Below are 8431 nucleotides of genomic sequence, written 5' to 3'. Positions count from 1 at the left end.
GTTTCAAATGAAGACCAAACTCATAACTCAAATATTCACCTCGATGATCAGATCATAGAAACCTTATTTTCTTGTTACGATGATTTTCCACTTCACTCTGAAATTCTTTGAACTTTTCAAATGTTTCAGACTTATGTTTCATCAAGTAGATATAGCCATATCTACTCAAATCATCTGTGAAGGTCAGAAAATAACGATACCCGCTGCAAGTCTCAACACTCATCGGACCGCATACATCAGTATGTATTATTTCCAATAAGTCAGTTGATCACTCCATTGTTTCGGAGAACGGGGTCTTAGTCATCTTGCCCATGAGGCATGGTTCGCAAGCATCAAGTGATTCCAAAAGTCCATCAGCATGGAGTTTCTTCATGCGCTTTACACCAATATGACCTAAACGGCAGTGCCACATATAAGTTGCACTATCATTATTAACTTTGCATCTTTTGTCTTCAATATTATGAATATGTGTATCACTACGATCGAGATTCAATAAACCATTTATATTGAGTGTATGACCATAGAAGGTTTTATTTATGTAAATAGAACAACAATTATTCTTTGACTTAAATGAATAACCCTATTGCAATAAACATGATCCAATCATATTCATGCTCAACGCAAACACCAAATAACATTTATTTTAGGTTCAACACTAATCCCGATGGTAAAGGGAGTGTGCGATGGTGATCTTATCAACCTTGGAATCACTTCCAACTCAAATCATCACCTCGTCCTTAACTAGTCTATGTTTATTTTGCAACTCCCGTTTCGAGTTACTACTCTTAGCAACTGAACCAGTATCAAATACTGAGGGGTTGCTATAAACACTAGTAAAGTACACATCAATAACATGTATATCAAATATACCTTTGTTCACTTTGCCATCCTTCTTATCCGCCAAGTATCTAGGGCAGTTCCACTTCCAGTGACCATTTCCTTTGCAGTAGAAGCACTCAGTTTCAGGCTTGAGTCTATCTTTGGGCTTTTTCATGAGAGTGACAATTTGCTTGCCATTCTTCTTGAAGTTCCCTTTCTTTCCCTTGGCCTTTTACTTGAAACTAGTGGTCTTGTCAACCATCAACACTTGATGCTTTTCTTGATTTCTACCTTCACTGATTTCAGCATCGCGAAGAGCTCGGGAATCATTTTCGTCATCCCTTGCATATTATAGTTCATCACGAAGTTCCAGTAACTTGGTGATAGGGACTAGAGAATTTTATCAATCACTATCTTATCTGGAAGATTAACTCCCACTTGATTCAAGCGATTGTAGTACTCAGACATTCTGAGCACATGCTCACTGGTTGAGCTATTCTCCTCCATTTTGTAGGCAACGTACTTGTCAGAGGTCTCATACCTCTCAACTCGGGCATGAGTCTGAAATACCAATTTCAACTCTTGGAACATCTTATATGCTCCGTGGTGTTCAAAACATTTTTGAAGTCCCGGTTCTAAGCCGTAAAGTATGGTGCACTAAACTATCAAGTAGTCATCATACCAAGCTTGTCAAACGTTCATAACGTCTGCATCTGCTCCTGCAATAGGTCTGTCACCTAGCGGTGCATCAAGGACATAATTCTTCTGTGCAGCAATGAGGATAACCCTCAGATCACGGACCAAGTACGCATCATTGCTACTATCATCTTTCAACTTATTTTTCTCTAGGAACATATCAAAAAATAAGCGGGAAACTACATCGCGAGCTATTGATCTACCACATAATTTGCAAATACTATCAGGACTAAGTTCATGATAAATTTAAGTTCAATTAATCATATTACTTAAGAACTCCCACTTAGATAGACATCCCTCGAGTCATCTAAATGATCATGTGATCCATATCAACTAAACCATGTCTGATCATCACGTGAGATGGAGTAGTTTTCAATGGTGAACATCACTATGTTGATCATATCTACTATATGATTCACGCTCGACCTTTCGGTCTCGGTGTACCAAGGCCATATCTGCATATGTTAGGCTCGTCAAGTTTAACCCGAGTATTCTACATGTGCAAAACTGGCTTGCACCCATTGTATGTGAACGTAGAGCTTATCGCACCCGATCATCACATGATGTCTCGGCACGACGAACTGTAGCAACGGTGCATACTCAGGGAGAACACTTATACCTTGAAATTTAGTGAGAGATCATCTTATAATGCTACTGCCGTACTAAGCAAAATAAGATGCATAAAATGATAAACATCACATGCAATCAAATAAGTGATATGATATGGCCATCATCATCTTGTGCCTTTGATCTCCATCTCCAAAGCACCGTCATGATCACCATCGTCACCGGCTTGACACCTTGATCTCCATCGAAGCATCGTTATCGTCTCGCCAACTATTGCTTCTACGACTATCGCTACCGCTTAGTGATAAAGTAAAGCAATTACATGGCGATTGCATTTCATACAATAAAGCGACAACCATATGGCTCCTGCCAGTTGCCGATAACTGTTATAAAGCATGATCATCTCATATAACAATTTATATATCATCACGTCTTGACCATATCACATCACAGCAAGCCCTGCAAAAACAACTTAGACGTCCTCTACTTTGTTGTTGCAAGTTTTACGTGGCTGCTACGGTCTTCTAGCAAGAACTGTTCTTACCTACGCATCAAAACCACAACGATTTTTCATCAAGTGTGATGTTTTAACCTTCAACAAGGATCGGGCGTAGTCAAACTTGATTCAACTAAAGTTGGAGAAACAGACACCCACTAGCCACCTGTGTGCGAAGCACGGCGGTAGAACCAGTCTCATGAACGCGGTCATGTAATGTCGGTCTAGGCTGCTTCATCCAACAATATCGCCGAATCAAAGTATGACATGCTGGTAAGCAGTATGACTATTATCGCCCACAACTCTTTGTGTTCTACTCGTGCATATAACATCTAAGCATAGACCTGCCTCTGATACCACTGTTGGGGAACGTAGTGATTCAAAAAAATTCCTACAATCATGCAAGATCTATCTAGGAGAAGCATAGCAACGAGCGGGGAGAGTGTGTCCACGTACCCTCGTAGACCGAAAGCGGAAGCGTTTAGTAACGCGGTTGATGTAGTCGAACGTCTTCGCGATCCAACCGATCAAGTACCGAACGCACGGAACCTCCGTGATCTGCACATGTTCAGCTCGGTGACGTCCCTCGAACTCTTGATCCAGTTGAGGCCGAGGGAGAGTTTCGTCAGCACGGCGGCGTGGTGACGGTGATGATGAAGTTACCGACACAGGGCTTCGCCTAAGCACTACGACAATATGACCGAGGTGGAAAACTGTGGAGGGGGGCACCGCACACGGCTGAAGATCAACTTGTGTGTCCTAGGGGTGCCCCCTGCCTCTGTATATAAAGGAGGAAGAGGGAGAGGCAGCCGGCCCTAGGGGGCGCGCCAAGGTGTGGAGTCCTACTAGGACTCCCTAGTCCTAGTAGGATTCCACCTCCCACACGGAGTAGGAAAGGGGGGAGGGAGAAGGAGAAGGAAAGGGGGGCCGGCCCCCTTCTCCTAGTCCTAATCGGCCTCCTGCCCAAGGGGGGCGCACCAGCCCCTTGTGGCCTGGTGTGCTTCCCTCTTATGGCCCATAAGGCCCATAACTTCTCCCGGTGGGTTCCGGTAACCTCCCGGTACTCCAGAAAAATGCCCGAACCACTCGGAACCATTCTGATGTCCAAATGCAACCTTCCAATATATGAATCTTTACCTCTCGACCATTTCGAGACTCCTCGTCATGACCGTGATCTCATCCGGGACTCCGAACAGACTTTGGTTCATCAAATCACATAACTCATAATACAAATCGTCATCGAATGTTAAGCGTGCGGACCCTACGGGTTTGAGAACTATGTGGTCATGACCGAGACACCTCTCCGGTCAATAACCAATAGCGGAACCTGGATGCTCATATTCGCTCCTACATATTCTGTGAAGATCTTTATCGGTCAAACCGCATAACAACATACGTCGTTCCCTTTGTCATCGGTATGTTACTTGCCCGAGATTCGATCGTCGGTATCATCATACCTAGTTCAATCTCGTTACCGGCAAGTCTCTTTACTCGTTCCGTAATGCATCATCCCGCAACTAACTCATTAGTCACATTGCTTGCAAGGCTTATAGTGATGAGCATTACCGAGAGGGCCCAGAGATACCTCTCCGACATTCGGAGTGACAAATCCTAATCTCGATCTATGCCAACTCAACAAACACCATCAGAGACACCTATAGAGCATCTTTATAATCACCCAGTTACGTTGTGACGTTTGATAGCACACTAAGTGTTCCTCCGGTATTCGGGAGTTACATAATCTCATAGTCATAGGAACATGTATAAGTCATGATGAAAGCAATAGCAATAAACTAAACGATCATAGTGCTAAGATAACGGTTGGGTCTTGTCCATCACATCATTCTCTAATGATGTGATCTCGTTCATCAAATGACAACACATGTCTATGAACCATCTTTGATTAACGAGCTAGTCAAGTAGAGGCATACTAGGGACACTCTGTTTGTCTATGTATTTCCGGTTAATACAATTCTAGCATGAATAATAAACATTTTATCATGATATAAGGAAATATAAATAACAACTTTATTATTGCCTCTAGAGCATATTTCCTTCAGTATTTGCACGGGAGGAATAATTTACTGTCCGCAATGTGCATTTGATATGTAATACTATTATCCGCATTAAACTACGCTATGTGAAGATAGTGATATTTGTGACAGAACAGGTGCTGATAGGTTGCCAAGATTTCTATTTTGTAGCTGTGTGACAGTTGGTTTGGTGTGGCAGATAAAGCTTGCAAATGTTCATTTGAAGTTAAACATTGTATTCAGATTGCAGATTTCATGTTGCTCCTCGTGAAGTTGAAGTTGGAGATCATGTTGGAGTTGGCATTGAGATAGCAATGAGGTATGCAAATGGAGATGTCCCCCCCCCCCCCCGCCCCCTGAATACACCTCAAAGTTGTTGTCTGGCGATGAACCTAAGCAAAGCATGTTTTATGATTTTTTTTATAGTTTCTATTTCATCTTTTGTGCTCTTCGCTGTCTATTTATCAATCTAACCTTTTGGATTTCTTCTTGTGTTTTCTGTCATGGGTTCTACACTATCTGGGGTTGTTTTTTTATAGTGAGTCATGAAAGTGAAGATGATTACGGTACTCAAGATGCTTTAAAGTTGTTGCTTGAGGATACAAGTAAGCAACATGTTTCTCTGGTCTTTTGTTGTTCTTTTTTCTTTGTGTATTTTGATATTGTTTTGGTTTCTTCCATGTTATATTTGTGTAAACTGTTTTTCACTTGATCTAACTTGTTTGTTTTCTTTTTTGTGTTGTGCTTTATACAAATTCAAAGATAATTTGTCCACCGAGACTACTGGAGTGACTACAATTGATAGGAGGGATAGGAAAAAGAGAGCAGTGAAAGTCTTATCTCCTGAGAAGAAAGTTTCTAAGTTAGAACTTGGTGAAAAAGTAAAGAAATTCTATAGCAAGTATTTGAGAAATATTTTCTTCAAGGCTAAAGATCCGTGAGTACCCTTTTTTGTTCTTTAGTAAGACTTTATATTGCTGCACTCTTCTTCTTTAGGTAATGTTACTTTTTTAGCACTTGAACTCATTTCTATTTCTTTTTCCAGGCATGTAGTTATCGATGTTAACAACTACATTGTGAAGTATGACAAATTCTATAGTTCATTTAAAGCCATTGGTGAAATTGACGATGAGTGTATGAATGCATATGCTCAAGTTTTCAACGCTGAGAGTAGCAAAGCCATGGCAGATCAAAGGAAGTATACAAAGTATTCTTTCACGTCGTATTTCACGGTAATGAATAACTTAGTGCCTAACTACCACTTTACATATATCATGTGATTAATTTATTTTCTTTTCTTATTACTTATATCACTTCTTTTCTGAAATGTTCTGTAGAGTAAACTTCTTGTAGATCCTGAGAAGTTTTCCTTTAATAGTTGCAAAAAAGAGTTAGCAAGGATCACAGAGGAAGTAAACCTTATGAAGTGTGACATGGTATTTATCTAATTTTCTATCATTCTTGTACAAGTGTAGTTATGGTTGTTCTTTTTGCATGGCAGGCCTATTTTTCATGTAGCCTTGCCAACATTTTATTAGTACAACTTCAACATTTTTGTTTTCAATGGCTCAACATATTACACACACTACTCCACCATTTTATTAATACAACTTCAACAATTTTTTTCAATGGCTCAACATTTTGCACACACTACTTCAACATTTTACTAATACAACTTCAACAATTTGTTTTCAATGGCCCAACAGTTTACACTCACTAATTCACCATTTTAATGGCTCAATATTCTTTTATGTTCATGTCAACGCTTTCTAAATAGTTCATTCAACATTTTATGGCCATGTCAACATTTTCTATGTAAGTTTCTCAACATTTTTCTATGCAAAAGTTTATTTCAACATTTTGGAGACTCCATTCTACATTTTCATATTAACACTTTCAACAACTTATTATGGCCATGCCAACACTTTTTCTAAAAAAATGTTTCAACATTTCCATGTAATTTTCCCAATATTTTATTAGTACAAATACCAACAATTCTTTTCATGGGCTCAACATTCTACATACACTACATCACCATTTTAATAGAAGTTCCAACATTTTTTTTGCTTCAAAGATTTTTTTTCATGTAGCTTTTCCTCGGGAAGGCAATTTGCAGTCAACACCCTAACATTTTGCAGACAAGACACTACAGCTATGGTTTTGTTACAAACAAGGCCAAAATTTTGACAAATCGGGACATTTTTCACTAGAAATTTTGGCAGCATAACGCATGGGGAAGAATCCAAATCAACAATGGTATTATAACTGAGATATCAAATATGAGAGTGGAAGTACAACTTGTGTGCTTTACCTCCTACCAGGAAGGATGATTTCTAAGAGCTACTACCAACTCGAATGCATCCATCCTACCAACACATCTAGCAATTCTAGAAACAACCTAGACAAACTAACATATCTTGGCGACGACGAACTGCTCCATCCATCATCATGGCCTCGAACTTCACCATGACGATGTCCATCCATCCTTCAGTCACATCATGGCCTCGACAGATGGGGAAGGGCGGGTCCTCCAGAAGCTTGCCCTCGACTCCACCACCGTCTTCCGCATCTGTCGTCGTCGGTGTGGCCGCCCGCAGCCTCATCTTTGAGCTGCCTCCACACCCTTCTTCAGCAGCATTCGCCATCGACGGGTTCGCAGCGACTATTTATCGCATTACGCGATTCTACAGAGAAGTCTCGTGTCGAGGAGAAACCGTGTTGGACCAGCCCATATTTGCACGAGGAGGTTGAATAGTCTCGCGACGTGGAGAAACCGTGTCGGACCGGCCCATATTTGCACGAGGAGGTTGAAAAAATCAGGAATAAAAGGAGCACACCAGGTATCGAAGACTGGTCTCCAGGGTTATCACGAGCAAGTAGTTACTGGTTTCAATTAGTATCACGGCCTACTAGATGCAACCGGAGGAGGTCTTCTCTGGTTTTGTTTGTTTTCTTTTTTTTCTCCGATTTTTTCATCATTTTCTTTTTTATCCTCCATTTTGCATTTTTTTTGTTTTTTTTCATTCTTCACTTTTATATGCATGTTCAACATTCCTTCAAATACTTGTTCAACATTTTTTAAATACTTGTTCAACATTTTACTTTCTTTTTGTTTTTCATTCTACATTTTCTTATATGTCAAGAACATTTTTTTTGAGAAGTGATTAACATTTTTTATATACACGTTCAACATTCTCCGAATGCTTATTCAACATTTTTCAAATATTTGTTCAACATTTAATACTTATGTCAACATTTTTCAAATACATGTTCACATTTTTTCAAATCCTTCTTCAATAATTTTCACATACTCATTCAACAATTTTTAATACTTATTTAACATTTTTCAAATACTTGTTCAATGTTTTCAAAAACACATTTGGAAAATGTTGAACGAGTATTTGAAAAATATTGAACAAGTATTTAAAAATGTTGAATAAGTATTAAAAATGTTGAACAAGTATTTGAAAAATGTTGAATAAGTATTAAAAAATGTTGAACGAGTATATGAAAAATGTTGAATAAGTATTTGAAAACTGTTGAATAGGTATTAAAAATGTTGAACAGTTATTTGAAAAATGTTGAATAAGCGCTCGGACAATGTTGAATGTGTATACAAGAAATGTTAATCAATTATTAATAGAATGTTTTGAAATATACAAAAATATAGAGTGAAAACAAAAACAAACATAAGAAAAAACAAAAAATGGAGGGAAAAAAGGAAACCAAACAAAAACAAAATAAAAAACCAGAGATAACCGAGTAAAAATGAAGAAAAAGAAAGAGAAGAAAACGTAAAACCATGAAAGGAAAGTAAATA

This window comes from Triticum aestivum, chromosome 3D, assembly GCF_018294505.1.
Source record: "Triticum aestivum cultivar Chinese Spring chromosome 3D, IWGSC CS RefSeq v2.1, whole genome shotgun sequence".
Classification (NCBI taxonomy): domain Eukaryota; kingdom Viridiplantae; phylum Streptophyta; class Magnoliopsida; order Poales; family Poaceae; genus Triticum; species Triticum aestivum.
The sequence above is the reverse complement of the archived record's forward strand: the minus strand, read 5'-3'. Positions refer to the sequence as shown.